The sequence below is a fragment of the Danio aesculapii genome, chromosome 19 (genome assembly GCF_903798145.1).
Source record: "Danio aesculapii chromosome 19, fDanAes4.1, whole genome shotgun sequence".
Lineage (NCBI taxonomy): Eukaryota > Metazoa > Chordata > Actinopteri > Cypriniformes > Danionidae > Danio > Danio aesculapii.
The window spans coordinates 17,443,667-17,471,021 of NC_079453.1; the positions used below are offsets into that span (position 1 = coordinate 17,443,667).

The following is a 27,355-nucleotide window of genomic DNA, read 5'->3' on the forward strand; positions in this document are numbered from 1 at the left end:
CACACATCCTGGAGTCATTGTCTAACAGCAGCCCTACATGGTACCAGAAGCTCACCTAAAGCTGGCTATAGTGGACAAAGTGACAAAGTTGCTGAAGGTGGGGTTAATTGAATCGTCCTGTAGCCCGTAGTCCAGCCCAGTAGTGATGGCCAGATGGCACCCTTCACTTCTGGAACGACTTTCAGAATTCAATGAGACCTCTAGCTTCAACGGGTTCCCAATGCCTTGAGTGAATGAGCTCCTGGATTGACTCTGCAGTGCCTGCTTTATAACCACACTGGACACTGGCAAGTACCCCTCTCACCGGAGGCAAAAAATGGTGTTTACCACCCCTGGAGGACACCGGCACTACTGTGTCCTTCCCTTTGGCCTGCACAGAGCTCCAGCCACCTTTCAGAGGGTGATGGACATTTACCTCAGACCACATCAAACTATGCAGCAGCCAACCTGGATGATGTGGTGGTTCAAGGTGTTGGGAGAAACACCTTATCTATCTGCGGATGGTGCTACTAGAGCTACGATAGGCTGGACTTACAGCTAACCCCTGAAAATGTCATCTCTGGCTTGCAGAGGCGAAGCACCTGGGATAACATATCAGCTGGGGGCTTATCCAGCCACAGAAGCTGAAAGTCAACGTTCTACAGAAGAACCCCCGGCCCACCACAAAAACCCAGGTACATGCTATTTTGGGGTTAGCGGGCTACTGTAGGTGTTTTATCCCTAACTTCTCGTCCATAGCCAGCCTGCTGACAGACCTGACAAAGAAGGGGCAGCTAGAGAAGATTCCCTAGAGCCTGGCAGCAGAGGCATTCCAGAGACTCAAGGAGGCTCTATCCTCATCCCTGGTGCTACATGCCCCAGACATCAGCTGACCCATCATCCTTCAGATGGATGCTTCTGACTCTGGATTGGATGCAGTACTTTTGTAAGTCCATGAGGAAGAGCACCACCCAGTCATGCTTTTGCAAAATGAAATAACATTACATATTTAACAGCCAAGATTTCTCAAATATGCTTAGGCTGCTTTCTCTTCAAAATGCATCTCTTATGTGCCCTTAACTCGTGCTTTTAATAATTGTAACGTTATGGAACCAAAATGGAAGAAAACAAAACTAAAGGCTTTTCGTTTGGCATGGAAAGAAAGTATACTTAACTTTACAAAAGATTTAAAGAGGTGGTCCACTATGATATCCTATTTTAAACTTTAGTTTTTGTATAATGTACCTGTGTGAACATAAACAACATCTTTGAATGTAAAGCTAAAGCCAGTTTCACACCGTAAGCATCAGCAGTGCGTGAGCAAAGCATGAGCAGCGCATGTTTTTTCGGCGTATATGTAAACAGATTAGAGCTTTCATACCGCACGCAGCAGCAGCGCGTCAGTGCGAGGCGTGAGCATCGCTGAAGTAGCAGTGATACCAAAAGATAGTTTCGGAGCTAGGTCTATTTTTGCCGTGCTGCTCACGCTCAAATAAAGTGACAGTGCATTGATAATGACCAAAAACAGATTGAATGACAGTAAAAAGTAGCGATTTTACCTAATAAATGTGTTAATAATATCCACTGATTTATATATAGTCAATCAAATTAACTTAAACAATTAAAAACTGCAACAAACATTTATTTAGGGCCAAACTACAAAACCAAATATAAAACAATTTTAGTATCTATTTTGCTTAAGTTGCACACTAGTGTTGCAGGAGAGGGGAAATAGAAACTGGCTGCTTTAAGACAGCTATTTACAGGAGTTGTAGTCCATAGCGAAGTGTATTGTGGGTAGTGTAGTTCGACACGCATGCTGGATGATGTGAGCTCGCCGTGTGCTGTGCAGCTGAAGCAGAGGAAGAAAGCTTTATTCGGCTTTATTTTATGTTTACTAAAGTTATTCCACCCAGGAGCTGTTTGCACTGTGAACCTGACAACACGAAAATAAGTAAAAGAAGGGCATGCATTAATTACTTTTGTCCGTCTCATCCTTTGCATGAGCTGTTACTCTGCCACTGGACATTACTGAAGCGGAGAAAGTAACACTAGTTTGATCATGTATAAATATCATTATAACTATAATTTTATAATTTTATATCATTATAACTATAGTCGTTTAACAAAGGGGCGTGGTCACGAAGACACTTTAACGTTAGTAGTAGAGAAAGCTAAAATGGCATCCACATGCTGCAATTTTCATGTTTCTGTAATTGGGCTTCCGAAGGATGTAACACAAAGAGAGATGTAGTTTTACTTTATTTTCAATTATGTTCCAGAAAATTATAAAAAAGATAGCTATCTAGCATTTGACAAAGGACAGCTTCAAGAATCTATTTTTGTTCAGTGGATTCAGCCAAAATCCTCTCATAGAAGGAGCAGTCCCAACAATAATAGAAGAAGCTGTGGTTTGTGAGTCACAACCTTTAAGTATATTTATTTGTTAAAATAGATATCTTACTTGTGTAGATTCTAGCATTAACTTTATGTTGTAACAAGGACATAAGGGCGCAAACAAGGATGTAAACAATGGGAAATGCTATTTGGCACTGTTAACAATTTAGCTACAAATATTTCATAATTATCTGTCAAACCCCTGTAAACACCTACCATCTTCACCGGCACTAAAGATATGTAAACATTTCATATTACTTACACATGCTTATAACCTAAATACATATATGAAAGTAACTTGTCAAAATTTTATTTTAGAGACAAGGCATGACATTTATCTATGTCCTCTCTATTTTCTGTGTCTGATTCAGGCTCAAACTGATATGGCTACCCTGACATAATTTGCACACAAGGGCAAACCGCATGTTAGCTGGGGTGTGACTTTCCTTGTGATGCGGAGGTGTTCCACTATTCACAACACATTAGGTTAGCTGACCAATCAGACCCCTTTCAGGCAGTGGCGAGGCTACATAAGGGCCTGGGTGGCACTGGTCCACTCAGATCAGAGGCTGGCCTACTCAGACAAAAAAAAAATTAAAGCTGAAAAATCCTGCATAAAACAAGTGCTATTGTAAGACGGAATATGAATGTAATTTCATGTTGACCAATAACAGCGCTCTTTAGTCATTTTAAGTTTACAGTTGCCAAATTTACAGTTGCACAAAAAAACGTAATTGTCCAACGTTTGCGCTGCACTTTGCACTGAAAAACATTTTTGTTTTTGAGTGGATTTGACTTTTGAGGCACAGTTATGAAAGCAAAACAAAAATTGATGTCCAGTGTCCAGCTGACTATTCTGATTTGCTGGTCAAGGACATTATAATGAAATGAGCATTGTGACAAATATATGATAATGTATTATTCTCTTCAACTTGTTTTTTAGCATTTAATAAAATCCCTTATTTTAGTAGTTTTCATTGTGCGTAGTGTAATAATCAAGTCTAAAAAATAAATCAGCAGAACATATGTTAATCTTATTAGCAGTGTTGAGTAAAAAGTTATACATTACAATCTAAAGTCACTTAAAATAGCTACTTAGTTATTTTTTAAAGGATCACAAAACCCCAAAACACATTTTTATGAGACGTTGACGTTGATATATATATACATACTATTCGGACATATAAATTTCACAAAAATATTGGTTGTTTTTGTATTGTTTTATGGCCCTTTGCATTCATTCAACTTTTGATTTTAAACGAATAGGAAATCGACAATAAACATGCAGTTACCTAATATAAATCCTGTTTCTCCAGTCTCTGCTCCAATACCGACGTCAACACCAGGAAATCCTTTTATGGCAAGCCCTCGTCTAGCATACCCAAAGAAGTTCGACGACAGTCCAGAAAAACGTAAAGGCTTCCTGCTTCAATGCTCTCTGTTTATCGCCCAGCAGCCTTTCCTATACCCCACGGAGAATGGTCAAATTGCCTTTTTCTGCTCACTGCTCACAGGAAAAGCCCTAAAATGGGCTACAGCTGTCTGGGATACAAATTGTCCAGTGTTTCCCAGTTATAAAAAGTTTCACGAACTGACTCAAAGAAGTGTTTGATGTTCCCGAAGCAGGGGAGGAAGCAGGTGAGCAAATTATAAAGTTACGTCAAGGAAAATCTATGGCTGCCGATTTTTCTAATTAATTTCGTACTTTAGCAGCCCAGTCAAAATGAACCCGATGCACCTCTCAAATTGCATTTTCACAGAGCACTGAATCCTGAATTACAAACTGAACTCGCCTGTTGAGATGAGAGCAAAACAGGAGGAGGAGCTCATTAATCTCACCATACGGCTCAACAACCTCATGCGCTCACGTAAATCACACTTTAAGGGAAACGCATTTCCCTACCAATCTCCAGAAACCTCAGAGCCAGAAGCTATGCAAATTTGCCATACTCGCCTCATTCCAGCTGAATGAAAATGCAGACTTCACAACAATTTATGTCTTTATTGTGGAGAAACCGGTCATATGAAGTCAAACTGTCCGGTTAAACCCCAAGCTCCGCCCACTTTAACGGTAAGCACTTATTTCCAGTTCCCAAAAGAAAGTTTGCTTACCCGTGCAAATATCTTTTATTAACCACGTCATAAATACATCAGCATTTGTTGATTCGGATTCAGCTGATAATTTCATTGACCTGGCGTTTGCCAAAAAACATTCCCCTCATGCCTTGTGTATCTGTGTTGACAGTGGCGGCGCTAGAAGGCAGACCATTAAGTAATGGTCAAGTTCAAGCCATAACTGAAGAAATAACACTTTCCACTAGAGCTTTACACACCAAAAAAAATGCATCTGTTTGCCATACAAACTCCTGATAATCCCATTATTCTCAGACTCCCATGGCTCCAGAAACATGAACCAACATTTTCCTGGTCAAATGCTCAAGTCATCCAGTGGTCAGACACATGTTTAAAAACTTGCATCAACCTGCCAAAACCACATAAAATTCAGGCAGCATCAGTTGATTTAACCCCTTCAGACACTCACATTATCCCTTCTGAATACTCTTGACTTGCTCGAAGCATTCAGCAAAACCAGAGCCTCTCAACTTCCTCCTCATCAGTTATGTGATTGTGCTATTGACTTCCAGGAACTGTTCCACCAAAGGGTCGAGTTTTCCCTCTCTCACAACCTGAGACAGAGGCTATATGAAGTCTTACATAGAAGAGGATTTATCAAAAGGCTTTATAGTTCCATCAACCTCCCCAACCTCTGCAGGTTTTTTTTCGTGAAGAAAAAAGATGGTTCACTTAGACCCTGCATCGATTATAGAGGCCTGAATAAAGTAACTGTAAAATTTCCATATCCACTCTCTCTGGTGCCCTCAGCTTTGGAACAACTTCGTTCTGCTAAGGTATTCACTAAATTGGATCTTCGCATTGCTTATTATCTCATTCGTATTCGTAAGGGTTTTTCCACGACCACTGGTCACTATGCCTACAGAGTAATTCCCTTTGAATTAGCCAACAGTACCTCCATATGCCAAGCATTTATTAATGATGTTTTCCGTGACATGCTCGGAAGATGGGTCATAGTTTATATGGACGATATCCTGGTCTATTCTGATTCCCTGGAGTCACATGTCAAACACGTCAGGTCAGTTCTCCAACGTCGAATTGCACATCAGCTATAAGCCAAACCTGAAAAATGTGAGTTCCAAAAAAGATCCATCACTTTTCTTGGATATGTCATTGGCGCTGATGGCCATGGGTTTTTTCACCATGGATGATAACAAAGTTCAGGCAGTCTGTAAATGGCCTAGACCTACCACAGTTAAAGAAATGCAGAGATTTCCAGGGTTTGCCAACTTCTATAGAAGGTTTATTCGAAACTTCAGCACAATCGCTGCTCCACTTACCTCCATGACGAAAGGGACTAGACAACACATTATCTGGACACAGGAAGCAGAGAGTACATTCTCCCACCTCAAGCAAAGATTCTCTTCAGTTCCTATCTTGCGACACCCAGACCCTAAACGTGAGAAGTTGACGTATCCAGTACTGGTATTGACGCAGTTCTCTCACAACATTAGGGTGATCCAGCTAAATTATACCCCTGTGCCTTTTTTTCTAGAAAACTTAACTCTGCTGAACAAAATTATGATGTGGGTAACCATAAATTATTATCAATGAAGGCAACTTTTGAAAAATGGCGACACTGGCTAGATGGAGCTAAATTCCCCTTTACTGTACTCACAGACTACCAAAATTTAGAATATCTGTGTTCAGCTAAACGAATAAATCATCGTCAGGCTCATTGGGCTCTTTTCTTTACACGCTTCAACTTTGTTGTATCTTACCGGCCTGGAACAAAGAACACAAAAGCTGATGCCTTATCTTGCCAGTTTGAAACTGAATTACACCCCATTCCCTCTAAACCCTTACTTCACCCAACTATCGTTGTAGCACCCATACAGTGGGATATCCAAACTGAGATTCGGGAAGGACTACTTACTAATCCCACTCCCGTTGAGTTTCCCCCAGACAAACTCTATGTACCAACCAACCTGCGTGACAGTTCTTCTACTATCCCACAACCTTCCCAGCACTGGTAATTCTGGTGTCAATGCCACACTCAAAATAATTTCTAACAAGTACTGGTGGCCCTCTCTACGCTCTGATGTAATTAAGTATGTAAAGAATTGTGAGGTCTGCAATGTTTCAAAAGCCTCAAAACAATTACCATCCAGCCTGCTGAAGCCGCTACCTATGCCACAGAGACCTTGGCCTCACAATGCAACTGACTTCATCAGTCATGACTTGACCATCTCCAGGGGGAACACTTCCATTCTCCCAGTAATTGATTGTTTCTCCAAAGGATGTTGACTCATACCATTACCTAAGCTACCCACAGCTCTTGAAACCACTGAAGCACGCTGTCATGTTTTCAGATTTTATGACATACCTGATGACATTGTTTCTGACCGTGGACCCCAGTTCACTTCTCGCTAGTGGTCCGAATTCTTTAAAACCCTCAATGTAAACGTAAGCTTAAGATCTGGATATCCTCCTGAATCTAACGGTCAAACTGAAAGACTTAACCAAGAAATTAATTGTTTCCTAAGATCATATTGCCATAGAAATCAGGATGAATGGAGCTTCTTGTTTTGGGCAGAATACGCACAGAATTCCCTCAGAAAGCAATGCACTGGACTCACACCTTTCCAATGCATCTTAGGATTTCAACCACCTCTCTTTCCCTGGTCTGTAATATCTCCGACCTCTGTGGTTCCCCCTGATCGCCACCAGAGGTCACCGTCACCAGACTACTAATCCAGTTTCACTACATCTCCCAGTATTCCTCCTGTCTGATTACCCTGGCACCTAAAAGCTATCCAAATGACTATTTATACTCAATCTCTGCTGCTACTCATTATGAAGTCTTTTTTTTTTTGCCCCGCATACAATTTTGAGCATTTCCCTGTTTTCTGACCTGAATATGTGTTTTGACCTGACGCATTGCCGATGCATCTTTTTTAGATACCCTATCTTGACTAGTTAACCTAATTTACCTAGTTAAGCCTCTAAATGTCACTTTAAATGTCAAGCTGTAGAGAAGTGTCTTGAAAAATATCTAGTAAAATATTATTTACTGTCATCATGGCAAAGATAAAATAAATCAGTTATTAGAAATTAGTTATTATAACTATTGTTTAGAAATGTGTTTAAAAAAATCTTCTCTCCTTTACACAGAAATTGGGGGGAAAAATTAACTAGGGCTAATAATCCAGGGGGTAATAATTCTGACTTATTCTATATATTCTGATATATATATATATATATATATATATATATATATATATATATATATATATATATATATATATATATATATATATATATATATATATATATATTCAGCAGCAGGAACTTGGAAAACTAGTCAGGATACAGGGAAAGATGAATGCAGCAATGCACAGAAACATCCTGAATGAAAACCTGCTTCAGAGTGCATTTGACCTCAGACTGGAGCAACGGTTCATCTTCCAGCTGGACAATGAACCAAAGCACACAGCCAAAATATCAATGGAGGGGCTTCACAACAACTCTGTGAATGTCCTTGAGTGGCCCAGCCAGAGCCCTGACCTAAATCCTATTGAACATCTCTGAAGAAATCTGAAAATGGCTGTACACCATCACTTCCCATCCAACCTGATAGAGCTTGAGAGGCAAAAGAGGAAAGGGCAAAAATTCCCAAAGACAGGTGTGCCAAGCTTGTGGCATCATATTAAAAAAAAACTTGAGGCTGTAATTGCTGCCAATGGTGCATCAACAAAGTATTGAGCGAAGACTGGGAATACTTACGTACATGTTTTTTTTCAGGTTTTTTATTTTTAATAAATTTGCAACAATTTCAAATAATCTTTTTCACATTGTCATTATGGGGTATTGTGTGCAGAATTTTGAGGAAATAAATTAATTTAATCCATTTTGGAATAAGGCTGTAACATAAAAAATGTGGAAAAAGTGAAGCGATATCAATACTTTCAGCATGCACTGTATTCTATAATTTGAACCACATACAGTTAGCATATGCATAAAATAAATAAAAATGTAAATTAGCAGTAGTATTACACATTAAAATAACTAATGATGGCTTGCTTGACTGATAGTGACAGCTCTTTGGATCTCCTCTTGAGAGTTGACAGAAACAGATTCCAAATGCAAATAGCACACTTGAAATTAACTCTGGACCTTGTATCTGCTTATTGTAATTGGGATAATAAGGAAATAACACACACCTGGTCATGGAACAACTTAGAAACAAATTGTTCAATTACTTTTGGACCCTTAACAAGTGGGAGGCACATGCGAAAACTGTTGTAATTCCTACACCATTGTAATTCTTACTTAAATTTAAGCTAGCAGTCTGCAGTTAAAGCACATTATGTTTGTTTAATTTCAAATCCATTGTGTTGGTGTATAGAGTTAAAATGTTAGAATTGTGTCGATATCCCAATATTTATGGACCTATATATATTTATAAATTTTTTTTATTTATTTTTATTTATTTATTTATTTATATATTTTTTTCTTTTTTTCTAATGATTTGGTGATATAAAAATGTATGATTAGGTGATATAAAATACAAATCCAATCAGATCACTGCCTGTGCAATGAATAGTGTAAAGTATGAGCAACATCTTCAAGTAGCCTGTAATAATTTGAGAGCCGAACCAAAAGAAGTTTAAGTGCAATAGGCCTTCACAAGGTAAGCCGCAATTTCTCACAGACAGCCATGCATTCTCTTACACACAACAGGACTTTTTTTTGATACATTCTAAAACCCTGGATTAATACAAATTAACAAACTTTCAAATGAACTAATTAAACATATATCTATAATTCCTAATAAATAATGGTTAGTAGTTCAGACTAACAGATGAGCCTGTTGTCTGTACAATTTCCACTGATATATTATTTTACTATAGTGAACTTTACATTTGCTCTTCACGAGAAAATAATATTGTGTTAAAATGTTACAGTGGGCCCAATATTACCGAATATAGGCTTCTTTTTGGTGCTGCCAATTGTGTGTATTCTATTTTATGCAGGCCTACTGCATGAAACAATAAAAACAGGAAGGGCATTTGGTAATTGCACATGTGATGCGCACAGAAATCAGTGCACTGGCTGGCCAATGTCAAATTATGTTCTCTTTAATGCTGCTGCTTAAACTGTATACATTTGTTTTAAACGACAAAACTTTAATCAAGCTTAGCCTTTAAATAATCTTATAGCTAAAACATGTTTTATGGTCACACATTCACATTTTTCTTTCTCACTTTCTCAGTTATGGCCAAGTCACATCACAAAATGTTTGTTGTTATCTGATATAGGTCCAGGTTGATTGGTTTCTGATTGGAGCCGGGCCTGCTCTATTAGTTTTATTATTAAGTTACAAGTAATATGCTATTATATTAGTACAGTTTTACAATAAATAAATCTCTCCATCCATAGCTGCAGGAATGTTTTTTGAGCATTTGGGGGCTGAGAGGGAGCGGGGGAGTGTGGTGTCGAGTTTTGCCAGGAGCTAAGTTATAAGTAGGGCCAGACAGAATCTGCAGACAGTTTTTGTTGTTTTTATTATTATTATTATTATTATTATTATTATTATTATTATTATTATTATTATTATTATTATTATTATTATTATATAGCTAGGCCTAGCTCAGAAACCATCATGCAAACTAGGTGCTGTTTGGAAATGGCTCAGAATTATTTGCATAGAAGTTTGTCAGCGAACAATGACTATATTTTAATGACAAATGTCTAATAATTCTGCTAATTTCTTGTACATTTTTATTTAAGTTATGCATATGCAATAAACACATGCTTGCTAACTTAGTGGTCCAAATGCAGTTTGATTTTGCTAAATGAGCATTGGATACTCAGAAATGTCAGCACACACCTTGTCAATTCAATTACTATATTATCAGAAATATAAAACTAGTTTTTATACACTTAGTTTAATTAGGCACTGAGGTTTGGCCTACGTATTTCACCAAGATCCACCCTTATTAAAATGTATTGCCTCCTCCCTGCCTTGAGGGCGAGCCTTCAGAGGAACCAGTATACATGATTGTCGTTTTCATGTTAGCTATAGCAGTATAAAACTAAAGTACGATTTTTTACAAATGAAGCATGAGCACACATTGTCCACAACCAATAAACCCAATAAACACAACCAAGCCCTGTGCAACACTCTTTTTAATTTTCTTTCGGACACACACTTTTTTATGATAACCTATGCACAAAGATCAACCAGGCATTTACAACACCTGCTAAAGGGTTTAAACAATCCACAAAAGACATGTAAAAGCTCTTAGACATAACTAAAATGCATTTGCCTTAATATGCTTTAAAATACATGCAATGTCCTCCTATTATATAATGAAGTCCCAAACATGTTTCTGAAGAAGGATTATTATATTTAGTGTTTAAATACATTATTTCATAAGTGCAGTAACGTTTTCAAATAACATTATTTGGCATTATTTGACACACTGAACTGCCCTGACTTGAAACACTTTCCCCATTTATTAGAGAGAGAGAGAGAGGGACTCTCACTGCCCTAGAACAGCTGGTAGCATGGATACGTCATAGTGGTTAAGTAACATCCTGATCTACTCTTGTCCACTCTGTTCACTTCTGCCTGACCCTTTTCCATTCAAATTTATCTTTCATAAATCTTGAATTCCCATAATTGTATTCTTTTAACAGAAGCTGTTGAAATTGTTTAGAATTCTTTGTTTTGAGCACCATAATTTTTACAACTACAGACGGAAAAAAATAAAAATAATTGTCATATATACATATGAATAAACATAATTGTTGATTCAAACAAGAAACAAATGGGATTTATCATTATTTTAAATTCAAAACAACTTGCTATATTGTCACTGGAAAAGTGTGCTTATAGATTATTAAACCAGTGCCACTAAATTCACAAACTGCAGAAAGTACATTTGTGTACATTTGCCTGTTACTATCGCTGCATTAAGAATTTTTCCTCTGTCTCAGGCACAGCTGTTTTGTCCGAAAGCGAACAAAGTAGCAAGTTAATTCTGAAATTTTAGCTGTAAGAATCGCCTCCCATATTCTTACCTCCAACTGCTGCTGAAGGTCTACACCACTCCAGGAGCCTTCGGTCAAGGTGTGAGGTGCCATCACAGAGAGGATATAAGTAGGGGCAGACGGAATCTGCAGACATTTTTTGCTATTTCTGCGCAGAATTTTGGTAAAAATCTGAGGATTTATGGGAGTATCATAACTAAAACCTTAATATATGAAATAAAAAGTAATACCTTTTTAACTTGTATTTATTGTTTCCAATGCAAATCCAATTAGATCCACTTTATTTGATAAACAAAGCAAGTGTCTCATATAATATATCTACTAAAAGACAGAAATTATTACTATATATTACTATTACTATATACAATTATTAACTATATTGTAAATAAATCATATCAACATTTTCATATTAGTCAATAATATTACTGAAATAATGAATATGAATTTACACACATTTACACAAGTAAATAAACAGAATCAATGATGGGCTAAAAATCTGCGGAATTCTGCGCGTGTAGATTCCGTGTGGGCCTAGCTGTAAGTCACTTTCCAAAACCTTTTCCGTCAATGTTCCACACCCATTACACTGGTATCCTTCAAACTAAACTAAAAACCCATCTCTCTCAAGAACACCTGAACCCAGGTGAATAATACCAAAACCACCTATTGAAGCACTTTCTCTCTCTTTAAAAAACTCCCACTTTAGAACTGAATTCTCTGAGCACAAACAAGTTACTTTGAATAAATAGCACTTCTTGTATGTATTGCCTTTTCTTGTTGAATCGCTGAATACCTTCTCAACTGTAAGTCGATTTGAACAAAAGCATCTGCTAAATGACTAAATGTAAACAGAATGACCCAAGCCAAACACAACAATTGAAATCCTCCTCATGCAGCGTAAAGATGCATTTTCTTTTGCATAAAGGTGCCAATTGGAAACTGATTTTGACTGGACAGTCATGAAGATCTCCAGTAACATCTTGTTATTTTTTAATAGACACAAATTACCACTTATAGAACGACTGTCAATCAATAATATAAAGCCCATTTCCTCCAGCCAGTCAAGACCCCTCCCACCATGGACCCTGGGGCTTCAGCCCCACGTATCCCTAATGTAATCCGGCCCTGGATATGCAGTCCGGGTGAATGCCTGGTGGAGTGTTCTACATATAGTTGGAGAGGCCTCTAGTAAGTCTCTTGGGTACTTCAGCTGATAACCATAACAAAGGTGAAAAAAAAATGAGTGAACATTTAATTGTGGGGATTCTATAGTTTTATAAAATATAATATATTATATACAAATGCTTGTCTTAAGACTTTTGTGAAAAAATTACGTTTTTAGTGTAGTTAACAGAGTTTGGGGAAACTGTGATGTTTTATGTTTATTATTATTTATTTATTTATTTTAATTAGTTTTTAGAAAGAAAATCAGAATTGGCTCAAATAGGCATTGGCAGGTCACACTTACTAAAAAATTGCAATCTCTAGACAATATGGAGTGGCGAGTGATGTCACTGCTCACAAAAACATTTTGATTATTTCGAAAGAAGGAATTTGAGAAATATGGGGTGTCTCCAAACCAGCACAAACAATGATTGTGGCACAAATGTACCACAAACATAGTTTTGGTGATTTATATGGGGTGCCAACTTCACAGAGGTAAAGGAGAGAATGAGTTGAGAAATGTTTAAAATATTTGTTCCAATAGAATAATGTACATGCTGTAACTGAAAAGTTATATTCTTTGTGTTTTACATTATGACATTCTAAAAAACAACAAGTGTGGCAATCGAGGGCTGTGAGGCATTAACATTTTGTCTTTACATCATCTTTTACCATTACTTTACAAATGTAATGCAAATGCTAAGTTCAATGCAGTGCTGTGCCTTTTGTCTGGGCAATACTGTCAGGCTAACTGAACCATTTTGTTGATTAGATCAGGGTGGGTAAAACTTTAGAGTCTGGACAAGACTTTAAACTATCCAATTCATTTACATCCTTTGTTAATGTTGTTCAGAGTCTTGTCTGGCTCTAAAATATCACCCACCATGACACTTGTGGTTTACACTGTGATATGGGTCACAAAAAGTCATTTAGCTGCAGCTTAATTTACATTGTGGCGAATAAAACAAAACTAGTCTGAAAAACAACTCTTAAGAGTGGACTATTTTTTAATGGTGGCTGAGTCAGTAACATACAATACATTATTACAGCATTCAACAACATGTAGCGTATATATACTCCAAACTGCCAACTCTGACCTCTGCAGCTCCTAAGTTGCACTATTTCTTGGCAACAAATACCTAAAGTTTTAGTGCCCTGTTATGTGAGAGTGGATTTTCTGCTCTGACTGCGGTATAGATCTGGGGCCTCATGTATCAAGGTTGCGTACGCACAAAAACTTTGTATATGCCAGGTTTCACACTCACGTTTGAATTTACTAACGATGAAATTAACGTAAGAATGTGCGTTGGTCTGCACCAACTTCATATCTGCCGTACATGTATTTCTTGTGTGTGTTTGTTTTATTTCCATTGGCGACTCCTAGAGGCAACTATGTTAATTTGCACACTACAAAGTATCGCACCAACACATGCATTTGCAAATGTATACAACCCTTGGCAAAAATCTATGGCAATGGTAGTGTTGGCCTTATTAGAGGACATTGTCAATGGTCGAATCCGAAGGCTCCAGATGGCAAGGTGCACGATGGGTGGTTTCTTGGTGAGTGATGTATTTAAAGATATTATTCCAGCTAAGTTTTTTATTTTTTTTATTTTTTATTGAGCGTAATTATTTAACTGCCTATCAGGAGACCGCAGACCGATACTGCCTTGATAAGAGCGGGGGGGGGTACTGTTATACCGCCCTAACAAAGTGTTCCTCTAAAACATCCCACAGACACGTATACTACTCCAGACCGTAAAGTGCCACCCACAATTGAGGCAACTCTCTCCTCAAAGGGTGTTAGTTCAGCAACCCCTGTTCCCCCGCCCCACCTGTTCGGTATCCCAACAGATTAAAGGCTGTAATTAAAGCAAAAGGTTATTCAACCAAATACTGAAACAAGGGGGTGATCCTTTGTCCAACCCATTGATTTCATTTTTTTGAGTTCATTTTTTTTTCAGACATGTTGGTGTTATATCTTTTAGTTAGGTGTTATAAGTTGCACTAAGTAAATACAGTTAGATTAAACAAAAACTGTGTCTGTCTTCATTTCAGGCTACAATGCAACAAAATGTTAATATTTTTAAGGGGGGTGATTCTTTTCTATACCCACTGTACACAGTGTTTCATACATCTGAATTTTTTACTGCATACGGACAGAGCTGTAAATGTTTTAGTATTAATTGAATGCAAGTCTTCATACATGAGGCCCAAGTCTGCAGCCTTCTCTTATTGCATGCATGTCAGTTTGCCAAAAATTAATCTGAGTTTATAGATGTTGTGTTCCAAGAAGCAGGACAGGCACATCATTTTCACTAATGAATCTCCTAAATTTTCATTATAAACAAATTAACATTGTTACCTTTTTAATTAATGTACTCCAAAATAAATGTAATTGTGGCGAGGGGGCGGGGCGTGTAAGTGAATCCCACTGAAAGAGCTCTGGACAATATGAGGAGGAACGATGGCAGAGGAAGCGGAGAGAGGTACAGCTCTGGACACGGTTATGTTGTGTTTGTTTTGGTTTAGGCAGCAGTCTGTGAGGAGCTGCCGTCCGTTTTATTAATAAATACCTCTAAAGTTTTGTCGGTTCTCCAACTCCTTCCTCCCAGCAACAAGATCAATATCTAACTTTACTACAGTAATCAATATGTTTTATCGAAAAACTGAAGTTTGAAACTGAAATCGGACTTGCTGCGATCGATCCTGATGAAAGGCAAGAGATCACTTCACTTTATATGTTACAGTAATACATTGTTGCATTGTTTACTTTTAAGCAATTCAATTCAATTAAAATAAAAAGAAGTAAATAAATACATTTGAGTTAAAAATATTGTTGCATGTCCTTGTAAATCAGTAGAACCGTTAGGCTGCTGTTTTGACCACTGAATAGATATCATATCTTTCTGTTTCTAATTATACTTTTGATATTGCAATTGATTGCATTTATGTTTCATTCATATGGAAAGGAAAATTAAAAACTGCTCTGGACACTAAATCTAGATGTTTTTTTTTTCATATTATGGTGGGACTTGAAATTGATTGGACTTGTCTAGGTGGGTCCTGGAATGAAAAGCATTCCAGACAGTAAAGGCAGACAGTAAATTAGATAAATAACATGAGGCTCTATTGTTTGTTTAATAAAAGAGCAAAGTATAGACCTGTTCTGCAGGAAATGTTTTTAAATGATTACTGTTTTTATTTATTTATAAAAAGGGGTGTCATTAGGGGGCAGGGCACCTCCCTAATACAATTTAACGGTAAACAATGGTAAACAAATCATTATTTTATTTTTTTTTATTATTTTTACAATTACATTACAAATGAATGACAAAACAAGACAATTCTACATCCAATATGAAAATATTTTTTTTCTTTTACTGAACTCTTATTCAGCTATGCCCAGGTATTTCCAGATTTTCATTATATGGCAACTTTAAAAATCTTGTCAAATGGAAACAGCCCATGATAGAGAGGGCAAATTAATCTCATCCCACTGCACACATATATGCTTTGCCCACAATATGACATGTTAGATCCACAGAAGAACAGACATTACACAAAACAACCAAAATAGAAGATGATCACCTTACATCCTGGCTTTCATCCTCTAAACTATGTCATGAGAGCCAGAGCCCCTCTTGCAACGCCCTAAAGAGAAAACAAGAAACATGCATAAACATACGCAATTATTGCAAACTATCTTATTTAAATTTCCACTCTCACATTAGACTAAGGGTAAAGGAACTGCAAATATATAGAATCTACAGGTATCATTATAGTTACAAAATTTTATTTCAAAGAAACACGTATATTTAGTTATGTTCCTCAAAGAATACTAAAAAGTACAATTACAGTTTTCACAAAATTGTTTTTATTTATGATTATAAAATCATGATTAATGATTGAGTACCAATGATAATTGATTGTAACAGAACAGCAAATCAGCATTTTATAATAAACATTGAAGACTGGAGTAAACCCAGCTTTGAATCACAGGAATCAAATGCATAATAAATGACAAAATAAAGATAAAAGTTTAAATAAGTTGTTTTGTATAATATTTTGAAATAATATTACTTTCATTCTCTCTTTTTCCCCAAAAACTGTATATGCAGCCATGCAGAGGTGACAAAACTTCTTCAATATAAAACACTTTACCCACACTTTTCAAAATAGACCTATCTGGTTCTTTACTTTTTCTTTAGACTAGTTTAGACAAAGGCAGACTATAGCCAGCTGGCCAAATTTGGCCCTTCATGAGGTTTAATCCAGCCTGTGGATTATTTATGCTAAAAATTCCCTTTTTCTTCTCCTTACAATAGCTCTATTATATTGCAATATGACCTAATGAGACTCGGCAAGCATTGCCAAAATCTGAGATCTAAGCCAGTAAAACAGAGAAATAAACTGCACATTACGAAAACATATCAGTTTGTCCAGTCTGACCATCATAGCCATGTACTCTCTTTCCACTAGACAAAGATATACTGCATGAAGTATCTTATTAATCTCTAGTATGATGATCTGCTTAAAAAAAAACTTGGTTCCGTGTGTTCATTCTCAGTGATCACCATGTGAACGATATAATTTTTCCGTTTTTCTTTTTTAATAAATCTGCAAAAATGTCAACAATTCTGTGTTTTTCTGTCAATTTGGGGTGCTGTGTGTACGTTATGAGGAACAAAATGAACTTAAATGATAAAAAAAAAATAGAATGATTTCCGTACCCACTATGTATGTGTGTGTGTGTGTATATATATATATATATATATATATATATATATATATATATATATATATATATATATATATATATATATATATATATATATATATATGTATATATATATGCATTATTACAACAGTTCTGTCTGCTTCTTGAATCTGATTGGCTGATAGTCGTGCAATATTCTGCAAATAACTGCACTTGTTCCAGCCTAACTCTTCACCCCTGTGTATTACTCCACCCACATACAACGACAAGCAGAGGGCACTCTACAGTTTGACAAATACTGCTGCTGTTGAACAACAATGTACTTTTGAGGCTTTTTTAGTCAACAATCTAGTTGTTTAGATTGCAACTATGCAGTTTTTAATAAGGATAGTGCCTACTTTAAATTTTTTATAATTTCTGAGAGACAGCGCATCAGCAGCCATTAGCCAGTCTTTAAGCAAAGACGGTTGACGATGTTCACATGGTAATGTAAATAGATAAATGACTCTCTAAAAAGTCTATCTCTCTCTTTTGTATGTTGAAGTGCTGCATTTTTACCCTAGAAATATTGTGATCTCCCGATTGCAAGAGAGAAATACTGGGAAATCTCTGTAGGCTAATGCCATTTTATGCCATTCAGCCTTTTAATCTTAAAATGTGAGCAAATTCACCCTTTTTGTCATCACTTTAGACATTATGCTAGAGAATCATTTAAATACTAGCTCTAAAGTGATGTTAGTGAATGAGCAATGGTTTCTGCTGTTCTGACGTCAACTCCAGATGTGAAGAAATGGTGGAAGTACTTCCTTTTACAAAAGGGTTTTGAGACTCTCCGTGTTTGATTTTCTTTTTTTATACACACAATTATGCCATGAAACTGTTTTATAAATGTAATATCACACTTGTAGCAGTGAGATGTGGCTGTATATCATCACTGGTGGGACACCAACGCAAGCCTCCCACCAGTGCCGATATACAGCCATATCACACTGCTACGAGTGTGATATTAAGCGTGGAAGGGGTTCTGCCCCTGTCCAATAGCTCCTGCAGAAATGTTTGCACCTGGGACAAATCACATGTTGCAGGGTCCGTGTCTGACACCAAACACCAATTGCAGAAAACTTGCTTCTAATATAGTGCTGCAAACACGACTCTGGTTGGGGATGCTATAATGCACCATTAGCTTGAGACTGGAGGTCCTTCTTTAGTGGTATTTGCTACTAAGGCCATACCAACAGCCATACAAGGTGGGGAGACCAGGGCTGGTTGCACCATCTTAGACCATGAGGAGGAGAGTACATTATGTTTTGCTGACTCGCTAGATGACATGTGGTATTAGAGCAATTGGGGGAAATGTGTAAAGACAAGCACTGGGCCAGTCATGGCCATTCCCATCCCAACGAAAAATATTTTAGGCAGTGAGAGATGTCTTTTTAGATGAAGAGGTTGACCTCTGCTGCCCCAAAGATCTGCCAGTCTCAGAGTGCTCCTTCACTCTCCTGGTGCTACCAAACACGAATCTTCAGCCTTCAAGGTAGTTCAGCATACATATAATCCTCTGGGGGCCAGGGTTGCATCTATGCACTTTTTGAACATGCGTTGAGCCAGACAGACCAAAGGGAAGGATTCCATGCTGATACACCACACCCTCAGACTCCAATCTCAAGAATGGTCTATGTCGGGGGTCTATGTGAAAGTAATCTTTCATGTAAGAATCTTTCATATCGACTGTAATAAATCAGTACCTGGGCTGACTGTACATAAGAATCTGTTTTAATATGAGCATCTTAAATGGCCAATGCAGCAGAGAGCAGTTCAGATGTCTAAGTATGTCCAGTTTTGGTCTGGTGCCCAGGTCTTTCTTTGGAACGAGAAAATAGCTAAAGTCTAATTCAGATGAGGTTGTTCAGCATGGCTTAGAAGAGTGTGCATGGTGTGGCTTCAAACCCAGAGCTATATGCTGGTTTCGAACCCACAACCTCATTGTTTATAATGCAAATGCTTATGAAGAAGTTTGAGGGCATGCAGCTTCAAGCAGGGGAAGCTTAGTGTAACCTCTCTGCTTGGTGCCATTTATGGATGTGGGGGTGGCCGAAAAAGAAGCACCAAATTGTGCTGAAAATGTCACCCGATTTGTCAGTAGTTCCCTTTCCTGATAAGCGCTGTTCAAAAAAGCGCTGTTCTCATAGGCTAGGACCTTCCAGAATTTTTCGGGAAAAAACCATTCACACATCCATTCCAAAATACCAGTAAATTCTGACATGATTGACCAGAAATGGCCTCTAAACAGCTGTGATTGTATTTGTAAACTTAGAAGGGGTCAGGCTTTTGTTGATGATTTCACTTTTATTTAAAGCTTTAGCAATTATGCAGCTGTTTTATCCCAGAGACATCCACTTGCACCATTACAAATTCTGTGGATGGATAACTATTGTGAACAACTTCGATAAAAACATGGAGGAACACTTTTGCATGTTGAAATGTACATAATATGGGTGTGAGTGCTGGTGCTCACCGGAACACTCCTTCACTTCACGTGCACATGCATCAAGCAACTGAAGCAAAGCTTGAAGGTAAATCAACAGTGGTTTATCTTAAGTATTTTATCAATAATTTTATACACAGTTGGCATTAGGAAGGAACATAGAAACATTATCTGACTAACAACTAGCACCTAAATGTGTCTGGAAAAACATTCAAATGCTTTTATTTTCATGTAAATGTGTCTGAATGTTCTGATTGGCTGAAGTAGATGTCTTACGTCAGTGCATTCTAGACATGAACATGCAGCACAGCATTCCGGCAAATTACCCGTAATGTTACAACTTCTCTTTCAGGAAAATTGCCAGAACGAATTTACCGGTATTTTCAAAAAGTGCCTGTTCACACATGATCCCTTTCCTGGAAAATTGCCAGTAATTTTCCAGAAGGGTCTGTATGGGGCTACTGACTGTCGTACCTGATAAAAAAAAATCCATGTAGTCTGAATGAGGCTTTAGGTAGTCTAACTGCACCAATTAGTCCCTGTCATTGCAAACTTGTCACTGCCTTAGGGATTCAAAGTTGGTCAGCCCTCGTGGGCCCCCTCCTGGCCTAGGGCCCCAAACATATTCCTGCCTTCTCTGTTGACAAGCTGCACCCAGGCATCTGGCTTACTCTAACCCACTTTGTGCAAGCTTGAAACCAGCAATTCTGGCATGAGAGGCAGGTGGTCAAATGAGGATGCTAGTGGTCTGTAGAATTCATCACTAGATTGAGGTGAAGTTTACCTTCACAGCTCTTACTAGCTGACTACCACTACATCAGCATACTAAATCCATTTCTTCTTTTTTAGTTGTGCTTGCTTTAAATAGAATAAAATTACTAAAAACACATTGAAGCCTATACACATGAAAAAAATATTCACAAAGCTATATATTATGAAAAACACCAGTGACAGCTACTTTAAGAAGATAATGAACCAGCCATGGCCTATTTCAGAAATCAAATTTAAAGTCAAATATGCATTTATTTTTGCAAAAGCAAAAGATTAACCATATTAGCACTGGTAAGAGAACATTTTACTCTCTATATTTGTTTTGCTTCCAATACAAAACATAAGACAGGGGTGTCCAAACTCAGTCCTGGAGGGCCGGTGTCTAGGAGAGTTTAGCTCCAACCCTAATCAAACACACCTAAAGCAGCTAATCAAGCTGTTACTAGATATACTAGAAACTTCTTGGCAGATGTGTTGAAGAAAGTTGCAGCGAAACTCAGCAGGACACCGGCCCTCCAGAACCAAGTTTGAACACCCCTGACCTAAGATAATAAAGGGGGTGTGACAAAGAAAATTTGAGAACCACCGTGTTACTCAAATTACTCAATGCTAAAGTCGACAATATTCTTTATGTAAAGTATTAAAAATTTATTTTTTTATTATTTACTCACTCTAAAAACTGGTGCTGATGATAGTGAACTGAAGTGATGATCTCTCCACTTTCATTGCTTGTTTACTCATATGCATGCTCTCTCTCACTTGTGGAAAAATCTTCACATAATCTTTCTTTGGTTTCTTGCAGTTTAATCGTATTATTAAATAGATAACAGTAAACATGACAAGTACTAAAATGCAAAGTTAACATTTAGATTTTTTTTCTGTTTGCCTGTCATTTTAAATGAGAATTTCACACATTTGTGCAAAAGGGGTTAGTGGGGACTGAAAGGTTTGAGGGGAGGGTTTACTAACGGGTCTCAGCTCTCGAGATCTCAGCTTATGACATAAAACATGGCTATGCTGATGTTTCTTTAAACAAAGATTTTAAAAAAATTAGACAGTAAAAAGGAATAAAAAAATGAATTAGAATTTGTTTTAAACAGCAATGTTCTGATTATGTACACTCACTTTTAACATTTACTGCATTTAACTTGTCTCATAAAACACATTATACATTTATTAAAAATAGTATTGGTTTGGATGATCTGAGATTGGTAATAGTCAATTAAAAATAGCTATATTCAATATACATTTATATATATGCATTTACTATGTTTATGTGTATGTGTGTGTGTGTGTGTGTGTGTGTGTGTGTGTGTGTGTGTGTGTGTGTGTGTGTGTGTGTGTGTGTGTGTGCGTGTATGTGTGTGTGTGTTTCTTAGCAACAAACCTGCCTAAACGTCGTTGTCCGTAGCCACTAAATCAAAAAGTTACGAATTGCCGTGAGATTGCGTTGCACTCTCAGCTCACATCATTCAAAAGAAAAGGGCCACATTGTCCCCTGATAATGTCAACAGACTATACTGTCTTAAAAACTGGCTGAATGTAAAGGAGGACTAAGCAAATTAGTTTCTACTTTATAATTTATGTTCTCAACTCACAGCAATACAACTTTACAATGAGTACAATTGTTTGTATTCAATACTTTATTGTTATTATAATTTTCAATATCTGCAATGCCTGTATTTTTTTCATTTTTTTGCTGTCCACTTAGAATCCAACATTATTGGCATTGATTGTTTTGAAATTCAAATGGCATTAACATGCCTGTGTTTTAATTTCTGTAATAAATATGGCTGTCAAGCCAGGATCTTGATGGTTTATTGTGGGTGTGTTGAATAAATCTGTGTTACAAGTTAAAAAAAAATCTAATAAACAATTATATTTTGAATTTAACTAGTTTTTGTCTTGCGTTTACATTAATTTTACTTTTGAATAGCCAAAATTACAGTCTTTTAAATCTGATTAATCGCGATTAATTTTCAAAAAAAGTGTGATTAATTAGTTAATTTTTTTAATCGATTGACAGCACTAATATATATATATATATATATATATATATATATATATATATATATATATATATATATATATATATATATATATCAACACATCAACACAATTCTAACATTTTGGGTGCTATACACCATCAAAACATCAAAATGGATTTGAAATTAAAGGACTGCAGACTTCCAGCTTTAATTTGAGGGTATTTACATCCAACTCAGGTGAATGGTGTAGGAATTACAACAGTTTGCATATGTTCTTCCCGCTTGTTAAGAATAATAATCATAAATCAAACTTTCACTTATTATTACTTTGTTGCAAATCCTTTACAGTCAATTACAGCCTGAAGTCTGGAACACATAGACATCACCACACCCTGGGTTTCATCCCTGGTGATGCACTGCTGGGCCTCCACTGCTACTGTTTTCATTTCTCGCTTGTTCTTGGGGCATTTTCCCTACAGTTTTGTCTTCAGCAAGTGAAATACGTGCTTAATTGGATTCAGTTAGGGGACTGACTTTGGCTGTTGAATAATATTCCACTTCTTTGCCTTCAAAAGCTCTTTGGTTGCTTTTGCAGAATGCTTTGGGTCAATGTCCATCTGCTCTGTGATGCGCCATTTAATGAGCTCTGAAGCATTTGGCTGTATATTAGCAGAAAATATTGCCTGAAACACTTCAGAATTCATACTGCTGCATTTGTCAACAGTCACATCATCAATAAATACAAGAGAACCAGTTCCATTGGCAGCCATACATGCACACGCCATGTCACTACCACCACCATGATTCAGTGCTTAGGATCATGAGCAGATACGTTCCATCTCTATACTCTTCTCTTCCTATTATTCTGGAACAAGTTGATCTTGGTCTCATCCATCCATTGGATGGTGTTTCAGAACTGTGAAGGATTTTTAGAACTCTTATCTGGCCTTCCTGTTTTTGAGGCTTGTTGGTGAACCCTCTCTATTCACTCTGTTAAAGTCTTCTTTTGATTGTTGACTTTGACACACATACACCTACCTCCTAGAGAGTGTTCTTGATCTGGCCAACTGTTGTGAATGTTTTTTTTCTTCAGCAGGGAAATAATTCTTCAGTCGTCCACCACAGCTGTTGCCATGGTCTTCCAGTTCAAAAATGTTCCAAACAGTTGTTTTGGCCACATCTAAGGTTTTTGCTATCTCTCTGATGAGTTTGTTTTGTTTTTTTTTCCCTGATGATTGACTTAGCTTAACTGAAAGCGACAGATCTTTGGATCACATCTTGAAAGTTGACAGCAAAAGATTCCAAATACAAATAGCACACTTGAAATGAACTTTGGACCTTTTATATACTCAATGTAATTGGGAAAATGAGGGAATAACATAACTGACCATGGAACAGCTGAGAAGACAACTGGGAGGCACATATGCAAACTGTTGTAATTCTTGCACCATTCACCTGATTTGGATGTAAAGACCCTCAAATTAAAGCTGACAGTCTACAGTTACAGCACATCTTGCTCGTTTCATTTCAAATTAATTGTGTTTATGTACAGAGCCAAATTTGTTAGAATTGTATCGATATAATAGTAATTATGGACCTGACTGTGTGTATGTGTGTGTGTGTGTGTGTATGTGTGTGTGTGTGTGTGTGCGCGCATTAATCAAGGAAAAAAATTGATTGGAACAACAAACCCTCATTTGGTGGATGGTGGGTCTTTCCAGCCAGCTTTTGAAAACGACCAAGGCCATTTGGGGCACCAGTGCCACAGTTGATTGAGTGAGAATTAGCGTGGCTTGTGTCGACGCTCACCAGTGCAGTTGATTAGACCCAGGCCCCAGCCCGCCAAGCCATGCCCGACAGGAGACCCCTTTTACGGGACGTCCCGCGCCTGGAGGTGCGTGTCTGGCGCTGATTGTCTCTGACCTGCCATCAGGAATTCGAGGAAGGCGAAGAAATGTGGACTTAGGTTTTGGCGGCTTTGCAGTTGAAGGGAACCAGGGGGTCAATGGCCAGGCTGGCTGCCCAAAGACAGTGCCCCGATCCCGGGCGAGCTGGTGGGCGCCCATGGGCATGGAGGACCTCACCCAAGCGGTTGAGACATTCAAGGCTTGCCCAGAAACAGTGCCCCAATCCGGAGCGAGCTGGTGGGCCCCGTGGGCATGTAGGACCTCACCCAAGCGGTTCAGACATTGAAGGCTTGCCCAGAAACAGTGCCCCGATCCCGGGTGAGCTGGTGGGCGCCCGTGGGCATGGAGGACCTCACCCAAGCGGTTGAGACATTGAATGCTTACCCAGAAACAGTGCCCCAATCCCGGGCAAACTGATGGGCACCCGTGGGCATGGAGGACCTCACCCAAGCGGTTCAGTCATTGAAGGCTTGCCCAGAAACAGTGCCCCGATCCCAGGCGAGCTGGTGGACGCCCGTGGGCATGGAAGACTTCACCCAAGCGGTTGAGACATTCAAGGCTTACCCAGAAACAGTGCCCCAATCCGGAGCGAGCTGGTGGGCCCCGTGGGCATGTAGGACCTCACCCAAGCAATTCAGACATTGAAGGCTTACCCAGAAACAGTGCCCCAATCCCGGGCAAACTGGTGGGCACCTGTGGGCATGGAGGACTTCACCCAAGCGGTTGAGACATTCAAGGCTTGCCCAGAAACAGTGCCCCAATCCCGGGCAAACTGGTGAGCACCCGTGGGCATGGAGGACCTCACCCAAGCGGTTCAGTCATTGAAGGTTTGCCCAGAAACAGTGCCCCGATCCTAGGCGAGCTGGTGGGCCCCCGTGGGCATGGAACACTTCACCCAAGCGGTTGAGACATTGAAGGCTTACCCAGAAACAGTGCCCCAATCCGGAGCGAGCTGGTGGTTGACCGTGGGCATGGAGGACCTCACCCAAGCAGTTAAGACATTGAAGGCTTGCCCAGAAACAGTGCCCCAATCTCGGACGAGCTGGTGGGCCTCCGGCACTGGAGGAAGACAAACACAAAACCCCCATATTGAATGCCCCTGGAACTACATGCCGCTGGTGCACCCCAGCCACCACAACAAATTGAGCACTGCCACAGGTGGTGGAACTGGGAAAGGCTGGTGCACACGAGCTATCTCTGTACACAGTACGACAAGGTGTTGGAGAGGGTGGTGCCCCACATCCAGATGGGTCACCAACGGCACGTCTGCCTAGCGAGTGCCACTAAGTCAATGTTCCTGGTCTAAGTGTGGGGTGCCCGGGCACTGCTGGTGAGCAGGTGTCAAACTAGAAGACCCTTTGGGCCCGGTGCTTGCCCCGGAAGGGGTGTGGGCCCTCGGGGAAAGGGGGTGGCAGTGGTGGCCCTGGAAGTCAGGGGCTCCAGCCCCTCTAACGTGGGCGCCTGCCCCTCGGACAGGGTGTTGGTCCTCGGGGAGAGGGGGTGGCAGTGGTGGCCCTGGAAGTCAGGGGCTCCAGCCCCTCTAACGTGGGTGCCTGCCCCAGCGGACAAGTTGTGGGCCCTCGGGGAGAGGGGGTGGCAGTGGTGGCCCTGGAAGTCAGGGGCTCCAGCCCCTCTAACGTGGGCGCCTGCCCCCCCAGAGAAGGGTGTGGGCCCTCGGGGAGAGGGGGTGGTATTGGTGGCCCTGGAGGTCAGCATCAGCATTTGGGATGATGGTAGGTCTTTCCAGTGAACTTTTGAAACCACTAAGTCCATTTGGGGAATGATGGGTATTTGTAAGGGCCATGAGAAAGATGGGTGGTCTCCGGAACGGCCGGTGGCGACGGTTGGCGATGCTCACCGGTGTAGTTGATTAGACCCAGGCCCCAGCCCGCCAAATCATGCCCGACGGAAGACCGCCTTTCCGGGACGTCCCGCGCCTGGAGGTGCGGGTCCGACGCCGTTTGTCTCTGACCTGCCATCATGTTTTTGGGGAAGGCGAAGAAATGTGGACTTTCTGATTCTGACGGTTTCGCGGCTGGGAAAAAGTGGACTTAGGTTTTGACAGTTTCGCGCCTGGACCAAGTACGCTGATCGATAGGAGCTCGTTTGACGCCTCATGGGTTAGGCCGCCGCCCGGCACCCGCCCCCCCCCCTCCTCCAACATTGGTGGGTCGGCCTCTATGGGTGTGGTTGGTTCCTCCCTGCCTCGGGCGTGCTTTGAGGGAGGCATGGGGGGGTGTCCCTTCCCACACAACCCCCCCATTTCCCACCTCTATCTGTGGGAGAAAAAAAAACTCAAATGACCCGTCTGGTTTTGACCAAGAGCATGTCCGCCACTCTGCCCGCCAGCCCGCCCGCGTGGCCCCGTGCTTTGTCCCCCCCTGCTGATTCTCCGTCCGCGCCCCCCTCGCCCTGGACAAGGGCTGGGGATGGTTGGTGCGCTCGGTAGAGTCTCCAGCGTGGTGAATCGAGCCCAGAGGCCGTGTGGGTTACGGGCTGGTGCCGGCTCCAGCCCCTGTGTGTGCGTGACCAGTGCTGCATCTCCCGCCGTCTGCAAGCCCGCCCACCCCTTCGGGTTTATCCTTGCTGGCCCTCGGCGGTTCCCCCTGCCCCACCAGCCCCCACCCCTCTCCCCCAGAGGTGTGTAAGCCCCGAAAACAAGCCGGGATCAGTGATGTCCGGGCTTACGGTCTGGCCCCCCCTTTTTGATGGTTGCGGTTCATGATGCAGTGAATCCCGAAAAAGTGCGTGTTCCATGGGGTTCTACGAAACTGCTTTGAAAGTAGGAAAATACCGTGTATAAAGCCCCCGC

At 39.7% G+C, this 27,355-nt stretch overlaps 1 protein-coding gene across 9 annotated transcripts in view; it reads right to left on the minus strand.

Moving 5' to 3' along the window:
- Nucleotides 1–27,355, minus strand: part of thrb (thyroid hormone receptor beta) — a 184,771-nt gene that overhangs the window by 56,514 nt on the left and 100,902 nt on the right. For 4 of the 9 annotated variants that reach the window (XM_056479720.1, XM_056479727.1, XM_056479726.1 and 1 more), the window contains one exon: nt 16,264–16,326. The exons of 2 other annotated variants lie outside the window; for them this stretch is intronic. The gene's annotated coding sequence lies outside the window, so the exon portion shown is untranslated. Of the gene's footprint in view, nt 1–11,538; nt 11,573–16,263; nt 16,327–27,355 lie in introns of those variants that run through there. 3 more of the 9 variants (XM_056479722.1, XM_056479719.1, XM_056479725.1) reach the window with 2 other exon arrangements.